Source organism: Miniopterus natalensis, chromosome 18 (genome assembly GCF_054644295.1).
Source record: "Miniopterus natalensis isolate mMinNat1 chromosome 18, mMinNat1.hap1, whole genome shotgun sequence".
Lineage (NCBI taxonomy): Eukaryota > Metazoa > Chordata > Mammalia > Chiroptera > Miniopteridae > Miniopterus > Miniopterus natalensis.
In genome coordinates, this window is record NC_142098.1 from 20,080,583 (window position 1) to 20,103,396 (window position 22,814).

General features: G+C 45.1%; 1 protein-coding gene across 3 annotated transcripts in view; it reads left to right on the plus strand.

Annotated features, from left to right (window-relative positions):
- The first annotated feature begins 7,423 nt into the window (after positions 1 to 7,423).
- Positions 7,424 to 22,814, plus strand: part of MAF (MAF bZIP transcription factor) — a 131,423-nt gene continuing 116,032 nt past the window's right edge. For all 3 annotated transcript variants that reach the window (XR_015716030.1, XR_015716029.1, XR_015716028.1), the window contains exon 1: positions 7,424 to 7,639. The gene's annotated coding sequence lies outside the window, so the exon portion shown is untranslated. The remainder of the gene's footprint in view (positions 7,640 to 22,814) is intronic.

Sequence of the window (22,814 nt, forward strand, 5' to 3'; positions counted from 1 at the left end):
ATTACAATGAATGCGGCTCCGCTGTGCCGGGCCCTGTGCTCGGAGGAGGGCCTGCCTTCGGGAGGCTTACAGTCGCCTGGAGAAGTCAGGGAGGCCGCCTGCTACTGGGAACCAGAGCTGTGATCTGTCACAGGGGCCAAGAGTGTAAGCGGTGAAGGGCAGGAGGGAGATACAAATCCCTATCAGACCAGGAAGAAGGGTCTAGAAGGATGGTCCTCACACACCAAGTCTCTGTGGCACACGGTCCTGGGTCCCTCCCCTGAGCCTGCAGGCCTCTCTTTCTGCCTCATCCCAGGCCTGTGAGGAAAAGCAAGCCTCAGTCCAGCATTTAGGAAAGCAAAGGGTGAGCAGCTGCGACCCCAGGCTACACACGTTTTTCTTAAGCAGCCACAGGGGCAGCCTCTTTGGTGAGCGCATTTACCTGTCGGCGGCTTCGTCAAACCTCGCGCCGAGCTGGGGCATCCCACACACTCAGCAAGAGTCTGCCCAGTGGAGAAATTGCAAAAACAAAAAAACATTTTGCTCCGTACCTAGAAGGGGTGCTCTTGGGGTTTTGAAGGGCAGAATCCAAAAGCAACGAGAAAGGGTGGGGGAGAGAAAAAAGAGGGCCATGCAGGATATTCGCAGGGAGCATGAGGTGCTGAAATTATAAGTAGCATTTTGCAAATCAAAACTTTTCTGGCTTAATTTAGAGTATGAAGAAAAAGAAAGACTGAATTCATTCATTATATATATGTCATATATATGTATACATAGTCATATATGTGTGTGTAAGTACATGCATATATATATGTGTGTGTGTGCGTGTGTGTGTGTGTGTGTGTATATATATATAATATCATTGTTCATGATAGGAACTTTGGCAAATACAATTTAGTGGAAAATTTTAAATACATCACCCATACCCCTCCTCCATAAACATAAAATGGGTTCCTTTTTAAAAATTTTTTATTGAATTTATTGGAGTGGCATTGTTAATAAAATTATACAGGTTTCAGGCATACAATTCTGTAATGTCACCTGTAGATTGTATTGTGTGCTCGCCTCCCCAAGTTAAGTCTCCTTCTGTCACCATTTATCCCCCCTCTACCCTCTTCTACCTCCCCCCACCCCCTTTCCTCACCACACTGAGGTTTGTTTTGTTCCTTTGTTTGTTTTCTTTTGTTTTGCTTAATCCATTCAGAAGGTGCTAGAATTTCTCTGGGAGGGGGAAGGAGGAAGGCGGTCCCTGAGGAATCTGACCATTTCTAATGATATAGTTGAATATGATGCTGTGTGGTTCCCACACACCCCTGTTCACACCACACACACACACACACACACACACACACACACACACACAAGAAAATATAGCCCCGAGTGTGAAATGCTCCCTCCAACAAACAAAAAGAGTAGTAACCCTCTCCCTCTGAACATGGATGATTTTTCTTCAGCTTCTTCCTAGAAACAGAATGTCCTCTGGGGAACTGGGGCAATGCTCGATGACTTGGACACCCCAAACAGGGCATAGGCCTCTGTGAACAGAGCATTGCAAAAATGCCCACGTTTGCTGAGGACGCTCGATTTTATTCAGCTGTGCACACTGAGCTGCATCCTGGAGCCACCAGGCTCGTTCCCACTTACTTAGCATTCCAATACACAGGGCAGGAGGATCTGTTCCTGTAAGACACTTATAAAAAAGGAGAGGAAAACTCTGCTGTGGCATCAGTCTTTGATGTGCCCCACCCCAAGCCATTCCAGACAGCAGAAGTGTAAGGGGTCAGATGGGAGCTTTGATTTGGTTTATACTCAATAAAATGCTTAGATGCTGGCCTGTCCTCCCCCCACACCCAATCACACCAACATGAAAGTGAGGCCCCAAATCCTCTTATAAATGCAAGTGAAAATGATTACTCTGGTTAGCCACCTCCAGTCGTCCAATGCTTTCCCAAGTCCTGAGATTAAAATCCTGCAGGGATCAATTTCTGCACCTATAAAATGGGGCAACATATCAGCTCACAGGGCACTGGGAGGTTTAAAGAGATGGATAGGGGCATGTTTTCAAGACACCTGGAACTTGGGTTACCCCAGACTGTGAGTGTCCCTCCCCTGCCTTCTTTCTAGTCTGCACAGCCCAGATCCAGCAGCACTCTTCTGATCAAACATGGTTTGGCAGCCTGTGAAATTATGGATGTTTGGATTTGGATGATGGAGAGGGAGAAAATGAAATCTCATGCATATGAAGTAAAACCAGGAGCTCAGGAATGACCTGGCAGAGGGAAGCTTGATTTGGAAAAGTCACTTTCGTTTTTACATGTTTCCAGTAGAAAAGAACCATCAGGAAGGATCAGAGTGCTGGACGTGCTGAAATTAAACATGACTTAGTGTTGGGGGAACCGGAGTATGAACAGGAAAGGGGAAGAGGAGGGTGGGAGGGAGGAAGGGACGCAAGATCCACACAACTTCTCTCTGCCCAGAGGTGACTTAGGAATTTGTGTATTCCTGCAGCCAACGGTTAATGGTTAGAAATCCATCCGTAAAATTTGGCCAGAAAGCTATAATTTTCCCTCTGGAAGATTGCCCCATTGTGTAGAGATTTTGCTTGTTTGTTTGTTTGTTTGAATTCTGGTAAGATGCTAAAAATATCATGGGACTCATTGTTGACAAGGGCAGCTAAGTGTTTCTAAATCGGGATTTCAGTGGATTGTGCTGCCCTTACGTGGAAGCTTTCTCTGAGAAAGAATAAGTGTGATGAAAAGGGTCAGGATGCAAATACACCATCCGGTTTATTTTAATTCAGTAAAGACTTTGCTCAGTCATTTAAGGCTGCCGAAGGCATTTTAACTACCGTAGGATCCCGATGTGTCACCACTGGGTCCACCGCCCTTTTACTAGTGTGGTTTCTAGTCTATACTAGATGACCAATAAGCACGGAATGGGGGGATGGAGGAGTGATGGCATTAACTCTAAGGGGTTCCAAGGTCCTGGCTATTTTTCTCTTCAACCCACCACTCAAAATTCTGTTTCCCAGAAGGTGCTCAAATTATACCAAGTGAGCCTGGTTTTCGGTGACCTCTATGTGAACACCGGCTTCCCTAGCACAGTCTCTTCTTACAGAACCTGTCAGAGTGTCTGTTCTCTTCTTTCTACAGAGAATATAACTTGCAGGAGTGTTTTCAAACTCCTCTGATGGTAAGAATCACCCGTGATGCTTACTCAACACTGCTTCCCAAGTCCTTCCCGTGGATCTCTACCTCAGTTGCACATTAGATTCAACCAGGGAGCTTTAAAATTGCTGTTGACCAAGCTGTCTCCCAGACCAATTCTATCAGAAACTCGGTGTGGGATCCAGGCATCAGTAGCTTGAGAGCTCCCTGGGTGGCTCCCATGTGCAGCCAAGAGCCACCGTTGTAATCGTGATCAAGCAGGTCTGCTTTGGGTCCTTGGAGACTGTATGCAGGTACCCCAGGTAATTCTTATCCTCAGGGAGAGATTTTGGAAATACTGGTCTTGAAGGCAGGTCAAGCACTGTTTCTGAAAGGTCCATTATCTTGTAAGACTGGTCAGTTGAACTCACTCCTCTGTAGAGCTTAATGGTCCAGTGGCAAACATCTAATCAAATTGGATCAGTCACATTCTCTCACCTGGGATACTGGAAGGGGTGTCACTTGGTTGCAGATGGTGTCCTGTGTAAGAACATGTGAAGTAGATTTGGGACGGTCATGTTTATGCCAATGCATGGTGACTCGGGGCGGGGAGGGTGAACACCTGGTGTGGACCCACTGAGAGAAGAGAAGTCATGAGACACCAATTCCATGATAAATGAAATCTACCAATGGCAGACTCCAATGAAAAATGCAGGGACCAGGAAAAACGGTATGTCGTAGGCATTTGTATGCTCACCTGGAACAGTTTGAGTCCTACTTTTGCTAAGTCCAGCTTATTAGATCATCCACCAAGCCTCCAAGCTTAGATAATGGAGAGAGACCAACCCACTAGCCCTTTAGACTTGGAGACACCAAGTAACGCACTGCTTGTGTCAATTTCTTCTGCACCCCCAAAGGAGGCTCACGATGGTCTCTTGCTTGCCCCTGGTCTTACTTGTGAGCATCTTGTGGGAGTCCATGTTAAAAATCCTGCTTGTGAGTGAGGGCTCCCATTGCGTCTATGGTTCCTACTGGTTCCATACTCTCAATCTTGAGCAATTCCTGAAAACTTTAAGATGATTCCTAGTGTTGCTTCCTCCCATGACCTCCCATGTGGAAAATCTGTGCTCCCATCTCAACTCCCCTTGGAGAGAGGCCTGTGTTCACTTGGAAATTGGGCTGGCTTGCCCTGTAGCTTCTCGTGGATCTGGGAAAAGTTAGTTCATCTGCTTTTTCTTGTTGTTAGGGCAGAAATAATACTCTGTCCAGCGTCCCATACCCAGGGTAGAAGTGGGACGCCCTCTCTACATAAAGGTTTTAAGCTTTCAGCAATATCCCTTCCTCTCTTAGACACATACATCTATGTCAATATCCAACCAGTCATTTGTCAGATGATCAAATTAACTAAATCTTTCTGCATTATATATGTAAGTATTGATTGATCTTCATGAACTATTTGTTGATATACAGACACATGAATCTCATTTTTTATCATTTCTTCAAATACATTTCCCTACAGGCAATTTATGCTTGGAATTTTTTAAATACTATTTTAATGCTCGTGTCTCTTTACTTTTTCAGTACGGTAAAAAAGTTCAGCACTTGTATGGGTGTCTTAGGGCTGCCATAGTAGACTGCCACACACTAGTTGGCCTAACAGAACAGAAATTTATTCTTTCACAGTTCTGGAGACTAGTCATCTGAAGCCAAGGTGTAGGTAGTTTTGGTTGCTTTTTGGGGCTCCTTAGGTGTTCCCTGTCTCTCTCCTAGCTTTTGGTGGTTGCCAGCAATCCTTGGTGCCCCCTGGTTTGTAAATACATCACTCCAATCTCTGCCTCCCTCTTCACATGGCCTTCCTCACTCCATATCCTCTCCTCTTCTCATAAGGATGCTTATTGTGGGATTTAAGATCTACCCCAAATCCAGGATCATCTCATCTTGCGATTCTTAACTTACTTACATCTGCAAAGACCTGTTTTCAAATAAATTCACTTTCATGGGTTCTGAGGGTTAGGACTTAAACATATCTTTTTGGGGACCTACAGTGCTACCAATGCAGGTTTACTAGGTCATACATCTTGGGTTGTTTTTATAGTTGTAAGTTTTGCATTCCACTGAGTCATTTAAAACGAGCCACCATGGAGCCATAATGATTTGAATAATTTAATCTGCTATGCAGGGATTAAGAAGAACTAAATTTAAAATTCATATCTTTGCTAATCCATTTACTAGTTGAGAGACCCTAGGTAAGTTAACTAGGACTCTGTGCCTCACTTTTCCCATCTGTTAAACAAAAATAACATTACCTACATTCTCTCAATGTTGCCCTGAATATTTAATTAAATGAGCCCATGTAGGCAAAGCAGGGGCAAATATGAAGCACTAACAAATGTTGACGACCTTTCCCTTTGACCTCATATTGTTAGTCATTAAATCTACAACCTCTTCCCACACAAATTGATTAGGTTATGCTTCATGGCATGTTTCTGTTCATTCAGAAATGAAAGCAAGAAAGAGGCCTGGGATGGAGTCAGGAGAAGTAGGTTCTAACCCAAACATACTACCACCCAGCTGCTAAACTTGGCTTACTTCTCTGGGCCTCAGTTTCCTACACATAAAACAAAGTGCACCAAAGTTACTGGCCATCTCCAACTCCCTTAGAACCCCTATGATATTGAATTTACATCTTGGTTGGTAGAATAAGCGTCAGAGAAACTTCCAGACTTTCTTCTCATTTATTCCAGACTTCCCCACCATTAGCGATGCACTGATAATCTCTTCACTCAGAGAGTAAAGTCAACACAATCCAGAGAACTAAAAACAAGGCCTCCCTTTTCCAGGAAAGAAGACTCGGATTTGGGGGTTAAACAGATGCACGAATATGTGGGGGCTTTTCTGCCAGGCTCGCTGGACAGTGTATTCAAGGCTTGTCTCCTCCTAGGGGACCCAGCACCGCCTCAACCTCACTCTCACACAGACCAGCGTTTACGGCCACTCCAAACCTCCCAAGTATGTATTTCATAAAAGCAGGACCTGGTTCAAATCCCCTGTAACGTCTCCAAAGGGAAAGAACAGGGTGGATAATCAGGGCTGCGTCTGTGTGTTGTAAATTCCCCAATCCCCTATGCCCTCTCCTGCTAGCACGCACAGGCGCACGCACACACACATAAACACAGCCATAAATATATACACTCCCATTTAATAGACTGGGGATTCAAATTACAGTTACAGTGTCATAAAACTGACTAATCCTCAGGGTGTGTGCAGAAGTCTTTGTGTGTGTGTGTGAGAGAGAGAGAGAGAGAGAAAGAGAGGGAGAGAGAGAGACTTACAAGCCTTCTTTACTTGAGGTCTTAAGTTCCCAAAATATGCATTCTTCTGGGGCATTTTAATAAGCTGTCCTCATAATTGTCCTAGAAGCCTCATACCTGGATGCAGGGCTGGCTAGATAATTTGCAGGCCCAGTGCAACATAAAAACACAGGGCCTCTTCTTCAAAACATATTAGGAATTGCAAAACAGCAACAGCAGAGCAAGAAACCTAGTGTGAGATTTTCTACACGCAAGGCCTGCCCGGTGTGCTTGCGCGGGTCACACTCCAGGAAGCCATCCGGCTAGGCAACTCATAGTGAGCCTGGATCCGTGTCTTGCAGCTTATAGGATATATCACCCCGGGATGTGCTGTGAACGTGGGTGGCATCGTGGAAACCAAGGGGTCTGTAAGATCAGACCAGCCTGGTTTGAATCCTGCTGGACCGCATACTACTAAACAGAGTCACTTTGGACACTTCCATGGGTCATTCTGAATTTCAACTTCCCATCTAGTAAATGGTGACAGGGCGACCCACTTCCCAGAATTACAAGTAATATTAAATGCAATCAGACATCTAAACCCTTGGGGGCCCCCAACAGGTGCTCACACTGCCCTTCCTTTGGGCACAGGTCTGCAAATCTGTTCCAACAAACAAAACACACACATAGGATATTCAAAGTGAAGCCCTTGTCATTGGGGTTTGCAGATGGTCACCGGTTCAGGGGAGAGCGAAGACAAGTTGCAAAGGGAAAGGGGGGAGGGGAGAGAGAAAGAGAAAGAAGAAACACTTAGCAGCGGGAAGTTTGAAGAGCCCCGGCTTTGCTTTCTTGGCAGGGACGGGGAACTTTCTGGCAGCCCGGTTCCCGGAGCCTGCCGGCGGCTCCGCGCCTCCTATTGGTCCGCCCGCCGCTGTTGCTACGCGGACGGACCAATGGTGAGCGAGCGAGGGGCGGCGGGCTCCTCCCCTTCCCCGGCTCCGTTGCGGCTGCAGCGCGCCTCTGCCCGGTTTTTGGGTTTTGTTTTTTTTGTTGTTGTTGTTCTGTTTTGTTTTCCAACGAGGGGCCGGGACGGAGTTGGGGGCGCCGCCTGAGCCGGACCCACACCTCCTGCGCCTCGCCCGAGGCCGGGCGCCTGCGGAGTTGCACCTGTCAGACTAGTTCTCCGCTCCCGGCTCGGCCCCGCTGGCTTTGCACAGCCCGAAGGTACAGGGCGGGGCGCGCGGGCGGCTCTATTAGGATTTCTCCTTCCTGCTCCCTGTGTGCGGTTCAGGTTTTAATAACTCTGTCAACTCGGTGAACTTGGGCGAGAGCACCCGCAGCTTCTCCGGCCTCCGTTCTTCGCCCCTGACCAATAACCAGCCTCTGAGTCACTTGCAAAAGCAGCAGCCCTCCTACCTCCTACACCCCCCAGCCCACAGGCTGGAGCATTTGCATGGAAGAAGCAGGGCCTCCGTTTAGAGCCTGGAAAAGCGCCCAGGAGGGAAAGTTTCTGCGAGACAGAGAAGTGAGATGTATGCGGCATTGGGTACTTTGGATTAATCAAAACTATTGTACATACAGTCACATTGATAATAATATCATCTGCCCTACCAGACACTGTGCTGAGCAATTGCCATGCTGTATTCTATTTCAAGCTTGTTACGCATGGGTAAACCGAGGCACAGAGCAGTGAGTGACATGCTTGCTGCAGGTCTACAGGCAGAAGCAGGACTTGAACCTGAGTATGCCTCTGGCTCCAGAACCCTTGGTTCTCTCCATATCCCTGTGTTGTTGCACAACTCTAAGATAGCCCATGTGTTCGTAGGTCCCCCATCTGTGCACGTGTCTCAGTGGAGTTCATGCCCCCCACCGGGCTGTACCCTGTCCCAGCACAGCTCCCAATGGGCGTGTTTATGACCCCAGGCTTCTCCTAGCCCATCACTAGTTTTAACACTTGCTTGTTATGTGGATCTTCCTTCGGATTCATCTTGTTTACGGCTTCACCACTATGGTGGTCAATATGGCAGCAAAATTAACCCTGTTTATAGGTGGGGACAATTAGGCGCAGAGAAGCGGTGCACCTGGCCCAAAGTCACAGTAGCAGAGTGGCAGACCCAAGATTTGCCTCCTCCCTAGCTAGCTTCCCTGCTCTCCAAGAATGCCCGTTGCCTATACATTATGAATTTAAAACAACAAAATGTAGGGTTTGGGAAGCCCAGAAGCAAAAAAAGAAAGAAAAGTCAGTGAGAAATGAAATGTATTCTACTTTTTGTTTGGAGACTTCCTGAGAAGTGGCCCCTGAGCTGGGAGCAGGGTTGACTGGTAGAGGAGCATCTGCTGGCAAGGCTGGTTTCTACTTGGCAGAGGGCTGCCTACCATCCTAGCCCTTGTTCTGAACCTGGCACCAGAGGGAAGCGTGTCTGTACTCAATCTGCTGTTGCCTAATAGGCTCAGCAGAAAGGCCCCAACTAGCCTTCTCTCTTCGCTTTGCAGAGGACCTGGGCATACGTACATCTTTCATAACAAAGAAGAAGCCTAAGGGATGTTTCTTTTTCTGATGACTTAAAGGAGATGCCTTTGAACTCCATAACCAGTATTACCCAGCTGGTGAGAGTCTTTCTAGCTCCACCCATCCCTAGAGACTCCCTCTGTCCCAGAAAGATAGTACTGTCTCCTTCCTTAAATCCCCCTAGCTTAAAAAGCCTAGCTGAAACCCTGCTTATAATCTTTCACCATAAAGTTTATTTTCTACAACTTTTCTTTAAAACCTATGGAAAAGAAAAATCGGGATTGGAGCAAATCAGATTATTGTTTGTAGAGGCTGATAAAATGAATAGTTGTTGCCTCCAGTGTCTTACTATCTTTTTTAGGCAGCCCTGGCTTTTGAGAATGTTTGCAAAGTAGCTTTCTTCCTGAACACTAACCTAAACCCCTCCTGTTTCAACCTCTACTCCCTGCCAAGCTTTGTCCATTCGGTGAGACACCGACCTACCTGCACAATGCTTTGTCTCTCCTTTCGGTATTCTTTTTAGCCAAGAACCCTGCAAGCTCCTTTCTCTCTTCCACAGTAATTCCCTTGGAGTATGCTCTGCCTCTGTGCTAGACACTGGGTATTCCCCCCACCCCATTGCAATCAAGTGGGAGAAACATTATTACCCAAACCCCATCCAGCTATCAGACTTACTGTTATCCATGTTACAAAGGAGACGTGGATGCATGACATAATCACAGAGCGTGACAAAGGGACTGAAAATCGTTTGGAGCCATCAAAACAGGCTTCATGGATGATGTGATGCTTGAGCTGAGGTTACATGGATGGACATAGTGTTGGGGATGAGAGCCGACAGGAAGAAGAACCAGCATGGGCAAATGTCCTCTGTTGGGTCTGACGTCCACGTGTCCACTGAGTACAATTAGCAGAGACTGCTATAGTTCAATCCACTTTTTATAGATGGGAAGTTACTTTTTATTGAGGCTGGTGAAAATCACCTTCTCCAAAAACCTTGATCTTTCCCCTAAGACAAGAAATTGGGACCATATGTTTAGGCCTGGTCTTGCTAGGTGGGTGTACAGCTCACCAAAGGGATAAAATCAACACATTTTTCACTGCTTCCATAATCAGGGAGTGGGAACATTGGAGCCCTACTGATTTCTGCCTTCTCCCAGTGTAGCTTATATTATTAAGAAATGTTAAACTTTCAGTGTCTGTGAACTGAAGAGTTCAGATTCAAATGCCACCAAGATTTATTACATGCTGAGTAGAAGCCTGGTATTTCCTAAGTATTACCCCTGAGAACCCTTACAACAATTCTGGGAGATAGAACTTTTCAACCCCTTTCTGCAAATGAGAAAATCAAGGCCCAGAAAACCCTTGGATCCTGACTCCAAGTGTGTGTCATGGATGCAGACTACGATAAAGTATTCTTTGACAGCACACAGAATGAATGTTTTATGTCACTGGCTCACAAAAGATCAGGTTTGATTAGTATTTCAGAGCAACTATCTTTTTTTGTTAATTCTTACACAGTGTTTGATCTGGAACACCCCTGATATATCCACCCTCAACTTGAATTTCTTCCCTAATAGGAAATTCACTGCTTTTTGGATGAAGCCAGGTTGAATTTCAGATCTGGATTATCCTAAAAAGCTTTCACCTTCAAGACTTCCAATTGGCCCAAACAGAAAACATTACCTTTTTAGGAAAGATACTGATTCAGTGTTTAAACAAAGGCAGTAGGCATAAACAGAATCAGGTGTAATAACAGCAAAGCTCCTGACTTAGAGGTGGTATCAGCCCTGCACATAAAGGAAGAACCCAGAATAACTTCATAATGAAGATCATAATCTAAGTGTCCAAAAGTCCTTGAGGGCTGTGCTCCCATTGCTCCCTGCAATCTCTCCTATGTTCACAGGAGCCTGAATTATGACATTAATTGAGTCATCCATTCTACTCAGTGGTCTTCCATTGGAAACTCTTCTTGACTTAATACTATCAAAATGAGGCTGTCAGGTTCACCTTTACAGGCTTTAATGCCTGGGTTGGTGATGAAGGGATATGGAGTTGCCATTTTTCAGAGCATCTGGAGTCAGCTTTCCAACTCCAGGCATCCTATATTCTTGTTGCCCTTCCTCTTGGGTGCTTCCCTGATGGACACCAATTAGCTTGCACCTATCATAAATGTCAATCACAGCAGCTTCCTCAAAATCTTTCTTAGTTTGTCCATCTGTCCATCCATCCATCCATCCATCCATCCATCCATCCATCCATCCATCCTTCCACTCATCTATTCAACAACTATTTATTGAGCTCCTACTATGGGAACACTGGGAGGATGTTCACACAGCAGTTCTGTTCCTGCTTTCATGACATTTACAGTCTAGTGGAGGGAAAAAGACAATGTTTAAAGGACCAGTAATGAAATGTCAAGTCCCCATGATTATGCATGATTACATCTCCCCTTCAAAATATTCCCTCTGGCTCCTGGCTCCTGTGAATGGAATGGGAAATGGAGATGAGGACATTGTCTCCGTCAGTTGCTCACACCGCTAACATTTAATCACCCTTCCCTGTTAATTTCCTGTAAGTACTGCTCAGGCCCTGAAAGTGCTGCTGGCTTTTGTTTTTTTAATTCTTTACCAGTTGATGATCTGCCTTTACTCCACTAGAAAGAAAGCTCTGTGAAGGGAGGAACTTTCTCTCAGTTGCTCCCCTCTAAACCCCAGGCACCACAAGAATTCCTGGAAGGAAGTGAGAGCCCTGTCATATTTGTTGGGCCAATGAATTGACTCTTTTTTCAAACCTGAGTGAGGCAGGAATGCTAGAAGCACCCGAGAGAAAGTGAGCAGAAGTTACAAGGGGCAGTTAGAGCCACCTGTGCCTATTGGGAATGTCCATCCCTTGGCTTGTATTATTGTCACTCAAAGAGGCTCCAGCCTGCTCCTTGGGAATCCTTTGGAGATTTGGACAGAAGACTCTTCTTTGTTTTAATAATTTAATTACTGGTTAACAATTAAATCCAAGTTCAGAGATAACGTCTTGAATTTGCAACTGAAGAGCTTTTTTTTTCTTCTTGTTTCTTCTACTCCCTAACCACCCACCCCTCTCTCTTCCGAGAAATTGGTGCCAAACATAAAACCCACATACTTAGCAGTTGGCTGTGGAAGCACATGATGATCTCTCACCTTGAACAAGGAAGGGAGAAATGGAAAACTTGATCCCCAGGTGGCTTTATAGGAACCAAAAAAAAAATAAAAAAAAATGGAGATGCTGGCATTGTCCACTGCTTATAGTATTTTCCTTTTTTAAAACAATCATTATGTTTGTGCTTGCAGCATGCTTGGTAATCACTTCTGACCCTCATTTTCTACATCAGCACAACGTTTTATCCATTTTGAGGAAGCTGCAGTTGAGGTCAAGAGTGGGTGAGGGCCTCTTTCTTGAGTGAGGCACAGCACAGACAGCTCAAGCCCTGATATGGATCGACTCCAGAAGAGCCTTTTTTGTCCTTGCTAATATTTCCTCCAGAAGTTAAATTTCCCACATGACGAATCGCAAAAGGGGATGTCCACATTTGAATGGGTTTTACCCACAAAGAAAGAAGCAGCATCTCCAAGGAAGTAGTTGTCAGGCCTGGAAGGGAGGGCTGTGCTCGGAGTACCAGCATCCACCCCCTCTTCGTGGCATGGCACTAGCAATTAGGGATGTCATCTCTCATCCCCTAATCGCAGACAAGGAGCGGGGCAGTTGGATGTCACTGGAGGAGACAGAAGATGGATAGCCCTGAGAGGTTCCTCTGTCCTATTGACTCAGACACACCCGTCTCGCTGTCTCACTGCCTGTATCACCTTCAATTTGGCCGGATGGACATCATGGGGGAGATTTCGTCTGGACCAGGAATCTTAAAACACTAGCAAAAAGAGCTGGCCCTTGGGAGAAATGAGGACGGGGCCATTAGAAGTTGGGAGCTGGGGCCATTAGAAGTTGGGAGGTGGGGCCATTAGGAAGCAGCCGGGCTCTGTTATGCACGGGGGATTTGTGCTCGATAATGGGAAATGTGAACACAGGTTAGTGCGGTGATTACAGCATCCTGGAGGGGGGCCCTGAGAGGCCAGGAATAGATTAAAACTCATCAAGCAAAGACTGGGGGAAGGGATGAAGGTCACCCCTTCAGATTCTGGGGAAGGTATCCATGTGGTCAGAGACACTGTACTCTACTGTATAGACAGGGAGGGTCCTTTTAGAATGTCACACTGGGGAGTGGCACATACATAGTCCCAGACCTGGGAGAACTGGGCCCTCAAGATGGGGGCAAATGAAATGCAAACCCAGAACAGAACTCTTTATGGAGCTTAGTATACCCTGGGGGATAAGATGGCCGAGTCTCCACCCTGCTTCAGGGACAATTTAGCATCTCCTTCAAGAAAACATTAAAAAACACACACATTTTTGCTAAATATATATATATATATATATATATATGAATGATACCCATGCAAAGATTTATAGGTAAGAATGAGCATCAGTGTCATATTTATATTGGTGAAAAATGGGAAATAATCTAAATGACCAAGGACAGAGGAAATAGCTAAATCAATTGTGCATTCCTACAATGGCACTTAGCAAACCTTTAAATATAAAATCATGTTAATGACATGGGAGAATTATTGTGGCATGTTGAGGGGGGAAAAAAAAGCAGGTTACACTAAGAAAGTGGATAGGATCTGATCCCAATTCAATACACAGAAAAAAGTTTGAAAGAAAATAGGACAGACTTTTAACAGTGGTTATCTCTATGTAATAGGAGTATGGGTGATATTTTATATTCTTTTCACTGTGTTCAGTGGTTTCAAAAGTATGTACACATTAATATGTACGTATATGTATAACTAACGCATAGATTAGTTACTTTCCCCTCTTTATTTTTCTTACCTGGCTTTATTCTGCTGCACGCCAATGTTCACTGTCTGACACCCTACGGATTTAGTTGTTTATTTGCTATGTGTCACTGTCGCTGCGTCCTCTAAAGTACACGCTTCCCGAAGGCAGGGACTGTGCTGTGTTCAGTGCCAAACCCCACTCCCCTCCTCTACCTAACACACAGCCTTAGATAGAACTCAATAAATATTCTCTGCATAAACTGATATGCTCTTTTTATATTCATAAAAATAAATATTATTAAAATATAAAAAGGAGAAATTATAATTGCAGAGAATGTTGCCCCCCCCCCCCCCATTAACAAGCCATAGGAGCCTGTGAAAATAGGCAGATTAACATGCAGAGTCTCTGGCCCCATTGGACTTCTGAGTCACAGTGTCTAAGAATGAATCTGAGAACCTACAGGTTCCAAGGGTCTCCAGGTGATTCTTATGCACATGTAAATTTTAGATCCATTGCATTTCTAAAACAAGTAGAGGAACCTGTAGCCTTTTTTTGGGGGGGTGGGGGGAATGTGTATGTGTCTTTATTGATTTCAGAGAGAGGAAGGGAGAGAGAGAGAGAGAAACATCAATGATGAGAGAGTCATTGATCGGCTGCCTCCTGCACGCCCCCTCCTGGCAATCGAGTCCGCAACCCGGGCATGTGCCCTGATGGGAATTGAACCACGATCTCCTGGATCCTAGGTCGATGCTCAACTGCTGAGCCACACCAGCTGGGCAACCTGCAGCCTTTTTTAAGTCAAGGCCAAAACTTTGCATTCTTCTTCCTCTCCCAATCCATGATTTTCCTTTTGACCAGGGTGACGTCCGAGAGTGTGGCCTTGTGGAAGAATACAGACATTTACCATGTAATATCTAAGCTCCCTCCAAATACTGTCAGTGACAAAGCCTTGACATGCCAAGACTGTCTTGGAGGGCTGTGGTTAACCACTGAATAGTCCTGAATGACCACTTCTCAAAATGGATTCATGCATGTGCCTCTTTAATTTACACAAATGACTTAACGGAAATCTAAATTATAGAAAGAAAAGATCTGTCCCTAATTTTACACCTCCCCACAAATTAATCTTTTCCCCTTTTTCTCCATATTTCTCCCAGCCCTTGAATACTTACATTTTACAAATTCATAATCATTACATTGATATGTTTTCAAGATATAGTTCTTTTAATTCCATGATCAATATCTGTCCCACTTTCCCTTTTCCGCTTTCCCTCCCACACTGTAGAATTTCTTTCTTTGTAATAATTAATTCTTAACCTTTCTGTGAGGCTTCGCAGCTCTAAAAGTATTTTCATGCCCACTATCTTATTAACAGAACCAGATTCATGTATTTAGATGAGAGCTTTGTTCTTTCTTGTGTAAACTATCTCAGCAGGGATTTATCTAGCAAAATGCTTGGGAGCATGGGCTATGTAACTGGAGAGACCCAAGTTCAGTTCCTGCCACTTAATAACAGTGAATCAAGACAAATAATGGAACCTCCCATAGCCTGTTTCTCTTGTCCATACAATGTCGATATAATCACAGTACCTAGTCCGTGAGGATAAAATGAGATAATCACTTATGAAATGCTCGGCACAGCGCTGGTATAGAATAAGGGTTCCACTTGGTGTCAGTTATTGTCATTATCATTGTTATTAAATATATTAGATAAAGGCTTTTAATGACCTAAGTTAGGGGAAGCCAACTCCATTTGACCTAACCCCCAAATCTAACTCAGTCCAACCCACAGTTTTCAACCTAGAATAGAAAAGAGAAAACCATATTTTGGGCAACGCCCTTCACTGTTTCTGTCTAATGGAGAAATTACAATTCTGTATTATTAGATATCTTCTTCTGGGACAGAAAGATAATTTTTGAGATCTCACCCCCCTGAAACCCAAAATACCTATGGTTTATAAATGTTTGGAACCTACTTTTCTTTAGATGGGATATTTTTAGGCTGGAGTGGAGATGGGGATTTGGGGAGGGGGGGGTTCTCATTGCCAAACTCCTCATGGGGAAACAAGTTCTTACAGGACTCAGCAAACTCAGTTGTTTCCAAGAGTTCAGTCTCAGGTAAGCTTTGGACAAGCACCTGAGGCTCTGAGAGGCTTAATTGAAATGAGCCTGAACTTAATGTTTTATGAGGTACGCCCATCGATAACTTTCATGGCCAAGTTTTAGTGGGCCTTGTTGTGACTACCCTCCTGTTGGCACCTTAGAGGCTCAAGTCTTCACTGTGGAAACTTGGTTGGGTTTGACCTCACCAGATCTCCGAGAGCTGTAGACTACTCTTGCACGTCAATGCACACAGCATGAACACACTGCGATCTGCAGCCTCCTTTCATTTCAGCGTGGCAGCCTTTTCTCCTTGGTACAACTTGCTTGAAGTTCCAGAAAAGCCAGACCTCACCTTCCCCTTAGCCAAGTCCTCCAGGCTGGTACCAAATTCTCTCTCACACATAAAGTCTAATGAACAAGAGAACACCTAATCTGAGCACCTTGCCAAGCTCCCATGTGAATTGGGAGGAACACAGAACCTGTCCTGGGAAAGGAGATATAAAGTACCCTGGCTGGATGGAGCACATGGGGAGATCTGAGAGAGAAGCCAATTAGTCTACTGAGATTTGCCATCTCTTTTGGTTTGAACGAGGTCTGCCCACCCAAGTTCAGAATCATCTGAAAACTTTTCCTCAGCTATCCCCCCAACCTCCAGACTGTAAATCCCTCAGGGTCTTCTTTATTTTCTGTTCATATCAAGAATTATTGCACACATATATCAAAAATATTATTAGACAACTCCTACCCTGAAAGCTTGAGTGGAATAATATCTAAGCCTATGTAATTTTTAGAATGCTCTTTGGGATGACGGAAAATGAGCTGAAAAGGCACAAGTCAGATAACAGCCCCACATTTATGTTACCCTTTGGAATGTTCTGGATCAGTCACACCCCAATCAGAAGAGGCAAAGCCAGGGAGCTCGATGGCAAACATTAATATAGGGCACCATATCGTGGAGGTGTTGATGAAAGGCGAATGGGGTATGAGGAAGCAAACATGACATGAGCAATGGCTGAGATCTATCACCAACTAAAAACTGAAATGTCAGAAAGCTGCAATTATTTTAGTGCAAACACCTACATTTTTACACGCGTTATCCCGTGTCATCTCTATACTCCCAATTGCATGTTACTGTAGATACTTTATTTTCATACTGTTAATATCTAGCGCATGTCGTAAAGCCTCCACGGGTGTTTTTGATTCGAAAAAGAAAGCAGCCCAGATCTATCAAGAGCACGTTTTTTAACTAAAAGGAAGGGTGGCTGGAGCATAGGTGGGGGGCAGAGTCCTTCCCTGGGCTGATGTAAGGGTTCCATGAGACATTAGGTTGGACTTTGCCTTGTAAGTGTCAGGCCCAGACAAACACGTGCATTGTCAGTTTTCTTTGTGCTGTGTGTGCCAATAAAACAATCCAACATCTTTTTTTCGGGGTAATGTTGACACATGTCAAAGGCATTAACATTCCTATTGGAATGACTCATTTGGAGGGAATAGTCAAGTCTGAAGGATGAGACAAGGGCAATGGGAGAAGCCTTTTACAAGAGTTTAAGTTCTTAGGACCAGCACGTCCTTCGTGGTATCTGTTTTGAAGAGAGCAGTCGTGGTATTCCTGCTGTCATGTTATTAGATATCGCCGGCGTGGTTGTTGCTGTAATTTGTATGGTGCATTAGCTTCACCAGCTTAGAAGCCTGGTGAGGTCACCGAGCCAGGGAGCGGACATGCGTGGGGCCTCCGCTGCTGGCTGCGTCGCAGGGGCGCTGGCCCGAGCCCTCAGCATCCGCCTGGCCGCTGCTCATCTCCCTTCTCTTGTGCTTCCCCAAGACCTCTGTTCACCCTCCTTGGGCGGGGCTGATCCCACGCTCCGGCTGCCCTCCCTTCCCACGGAGTCTCCTATCTACACAGTTAGAACGTTGCCGTTGTTATTGCTGTTGCTTGTTTTTGCTCTGTTCTCTTTGGGGGAAGATGTGACTGTAGTTTTGGCTGTAAGCGAAATGCAGCAAGACTGTCTCGATGGAAACGGACTGTGGCCCTGCTTAGAGCCGCAGGCCCAGACCCTTCCTCATGACGCCTGCACAGAGCTGCCTGGACGTTTCCCTCTGGGGAAGGACAGCAGGCGTGTCTCGCTCCCCGTGTCCATGCCTCACCACCATGGGACCCAGACCAAGCTTCCGTCTCTGTCCTAGTGCTGACCTCATCCCAGCACGATGGATACTTTCAGTTCACTTCCAAAGCACGCACCCCCGGCCCCATCCTCCCACCCTCGCCCGCTCCTCACCTCAAATAATAGATCGCAAAGCAGTGGTCTGCCGCCCAGACAGTGCTCCAAGCCCGACCACTGAATATTCAAGAGCTTGCCTGCAGCTTATCAACATAACGGTCTCGGCCGGTCTTTGCCCAGGATGGCCATGCACCTGTCCTCATCTGTTTCATACCCTTTAACAAAAATACACTTAGATCAATAAGGACAAGCCATGCTCATCAGCACAGCTCAGACTGAGCTTCAGTGGAAACAAGAAGTACTTCAGCCCCTCAACAAAAATACTAACAATAGAAGCAGAACTACGGCTCAACCAAACATTCCGTTTGAAGTTACCAAATTTTTCTTTCTAAATCTGACTTCAGCTTCCTGGTTCTTCACAAGATTTCCTCAGGAACACTGGTGGTACTTGTTTAATTTATGTACCACTGAAGGGTCCCTCCAGGTAATTTTTCTCAGGCAAGATAATAGTATCCAATGGAGTAGCCATGTATTTATCAGAATAAAATGCTTACAGATTTGAAGTGATAGATTTTCCAGCTTTGATAAATCCCTCAAAGCATTTCAAAGGCAAAGCTTTAGTTCTGACACGAATGACACTATGATTGTTCATGTTTGGTGGCTTTTTCAGCCCATGCGGGTCTTGCTCTGGAGTGAGGCCCCATGGCCATATGCCTTCTCTCCGCTTGGTGCCACCACCCATGTCATCTCCCCAAGTCCCAACCATATGCACGCACATTGCAAGGAAGGCCTCTGCAGGCGAGGATGAACTCAGACCAGTTGTCTTCTCTCTGTTGCTCCAGATCAACATCCTCTGGAACATCCAATTGCCCACGTGAGCAGAAGTTACAAATCAACCTCTCAAGACACTAACATTCCCTCTTGTGCCATTGATATGGCTTTCGAGTGCACTGGGCTTTTCGATGATGTTGCTTTTTTCCCCCAGTTTACAGCATCACCTATTGTTATGGCATCTCTCTCAACAAGAGGTCACAAGGACTTTCCCTTGATCTTCAGTTTCAGCTAATGTGGGGATAACTGTCTACTTCTTGGGAACCACTGCAACCCCATTGAAATCTATACAACTTATATGAGAAGTCAAGCCATCCCAAGGAAATCCCAAGGCAGAGTTTTGAATTCTACCATTAGTACATTCAGGAAGGCAGCCCAGAGCAGACAGCTTCAAACAAACTCCCTCCCTCCCTCCCTCCCTCCCTCTTGATTGACTCAGAAACTCCACTCACTCATTACGTGAGCATTTGGTTACACTTTATTTAAAGTTGGGGAGGGTGCTGGGCATGGCGGGAGCTCGGTGTGTAAGCCCCCACCTTCCTATCTTACTGGTGTTGCCCCTACTTCCAGCCCCTCCCTCTGGCTTATCTCCCCTCCTCTCCTGAGCAGCAATAAACACATTCCCCTCCCTGCCCCCTGCAGAGCCTCGCTGATCCTATCAAGGCCTGTGAAGGCCTCGGCTTATATCCCAAGCACTTGCCAAGGAAGTTTTCTAAATAAATATCTCGTTCTACAGGAAAGTCTGATGAATACATTTTTTTCCGTGTAATTAAACCTAACTACCTAACTGCATTGGATTTAATTGTCCTTATCTTGATTCTCCCTGACATGTGGAGAAAAGTAAACTTTGGCAGAAAATATGGGAGAAAACAAGAAGAGATGAAATCACAAAAGAAATGAAACACATGGGACGGGAAGCGAAGAAGAGAGGGGAGAAAAATAAAGAAGGGAGGAGCCCTTGGCACCAGAGTTTGAGATGTTAACCCTCCTGAACAGTGGTTTAAAAACTTTCCTGTGAGTGGGTGTTCCCGGGAGTGCTGTCAAAGGGTTAGATTTGCGGAGTCTCACCCCCAAAGGCCTTGACCTGTTAAGATCTACGTGACCACACTTTGAACCCTTCTAGAACATGCTTCAGCTTAAGGAAGATGATATAAAGCTAAATGTAGCTAGACTGGGGAGGATTATTGTTATTTTTCTGTTTACCCCTTTATTTGGGCTATGCAGAGGTCATTCTGTCAGCCTGGACATCTCATTTTGGCCTGAGAATCTGAAGTCATCTGATGTGGCACGAATATTGAACACAGCATTACACCATCCTGGTCATTTCCAAATCCAACTTTAGCTTAAACAATGTGCACATTAGCCTTCCCCAGTACCTTTGCAGACAGATACAAAGTCCGGTCATCCAGGACAATGCTGGTCAAATTGCTGGGACATTTGCTGAGCTTCTTTCAAAGAACATGTCAGGAAAGTAATAAAATAATACTTGGAAAATGCCTAGTACTTTGCCTGGAACCAAGTGTTACTCTGATGAAAAGGGCAGTGCTTTGCCTGTTGGAGACAGAATGACCAGCTCCCCACCATGTGTTATCCAAGGTACTTAGTCAATGTCTTAACTATGAAGAATGTGCCTAAAGCATGTGGTGAGCCAAAAGGTGAGGCCCCAAAACAAGGTGACATGGACAGAGCCAACTTTATCTGTTTTAAAGCTGCCATCACAGCTTAAACGCCAGCAACAGAAGATGATGCCCTCGGTCTTATGGTCTTAGCACGTTCGGGATGCTATAACCAAAATACCATAAGTGGGACGACTTAAACAACAAATATTTATTTCTCACAGTTCTGGGGCAAGAAGTCCAAGAGCAAGGAGCCGTTGGGTTTGGTATCTGGTGAATATCCACTTCCTAGTTCGCATACAGCCAGCCGTCTTCTTGCTATGTCCTCATATTGCAGAAAGGGCAAGAGAGCTCTCTGGGGTCTCTTTCACAAGGGCACTAATCCCTTTCATAAGGTCTACACCTCCCAAAGCCCCCACCCCCTAATACCATCACATTGGGGATTAGGTTTCCACATAGAAATTTTAGGGGGACACAAACATTCAGTCCACAGCACCCTTAAAACTCAAAGAACTCGTACGTGGGCTTCAGAACAGGACCGAGAAAAGAAAACCAACCACGGAGGACCTGTATGAAATTAGTTCAATGTACATTGTAGACATCTTCAAGAACCCTCTTCAAGGTGACAGTCCCTGGCCTTCCATCTCACAGTCTGATTCTGATCAGAGCCCCCATTTGATGTATGTTTCACAAATTCTGCTGTCTTGGTTTCCCCATCTTGCTTTCTACTTAGAGATGATGCTACCCCATATTCTTCTACTAATGTACCCATAAAGGAGAAGAATTTGTGCCCCTCAGCCAGAAAACTGCATTCTCTTTTCAGGAAAATCCAAAGAACTCTATAGCACTGTGAAAGGTTTCCCATTGTGCTTTCTTCTCCGCATCTCCATCAAGGTCCCTGCAGGCCAATCGCCTTCATTCCCCAGGAATTAGCCTCATGAGGCCTTCGTGAGGGTCCTCAGCCTCCATTCTCATAGGTATGAAAGAGATGAGAGGCTTTTGCCTTTTTTAATTTAATAAAGGCAGCCGTTGTTTTTCATGTAAAGAAGCTGAGTATTTTGAGGACAACCAGTGACTTCATGAGATCACGCCTGGGTGGACAGTTCTGTAAAGGACCGTGATCCACTCTTGCTCTCCTGATACTGAAAACAAGTTTGGGAAAGAGCTCCTTCACAGAAATCTTGCCAATTCAGAGGCCACTGGGCTGATGACTTCATCATCTTCCATGCAGATATTAACTTTCAAAATATTAAGCAGTAGTATGAGGATACTTACTTTGAGTTCCCTAATTCATTGTATAGACATTGGTAATCACAGGAGGAAACAAAATTACTTCCAGTGTGAACCTAGCGTGGTGTGTTTCAAGCACTGTCTGAGTCATGGGGGTTACATGAAACACATGGCAATAGAATGATGTACTTTTCAGAGGGACAGACCTACTGGGTTGCTCTATAGCTAGTTTATGAATGTAATTTAACCTGTTTCAGCATTTTTGAGGTCGGATTGGGAGGGCTCAAAATCGACATATCCTTATGATATGGACCTTCCCCTTGGCCAAGGACACGGAAAACACACAGCAGTCTCCATAATCATGTTTCACTACCCTCCATACTAGTGGTTGTCTAACGTGACATATCTGCAATGAAAGGGTGATGTCAGTTGATACAATGCCACCAAGGCCAGTTAAACATTGTTCCTCAGGAAATAAGAGCAGGATTCAATCCTGAAAACATTGGTAGTGGTCCAGGGACTGAGTCATTTGGCTCCCTCGAAGCGTCTAAGCTCGCCCGAACATGTCGAGGTGGGCAAGCTCCCTTCACACCATGGAAGCAAGAGAGCAAGAAGCAGGGAAATGTAATTTGAAAATAATGCAGTACTCCAGGGATCAACTATTTCCCTCATGATTTAGATCTACTCTTATTCATGGATATTAACCCCTTGCACCGCAGCTCACCGACTCTGCTGGGTGGGAAAACAAGAGGGGCGCATCTATATTATTTTGACATTCAACACATTTTTAGGTACTTGAATATTCCTTTTTTTCTCCTTTGCTTCTTGCAAAAGAGCTGGGAATTGAAAGATTACATCTAATGTAATTTATGGGCACCTCCCATTTTGATAGAAATACTTGGAATGTAATATAGACTTGTTTTTTAAACAAATGCCTTCATGAAAACCCAAAAAAACGTACCCAAGTGACTCGTATACTCATGTTTGCACAATTGAATTTCATACAAAAGTAAAACTCTCTA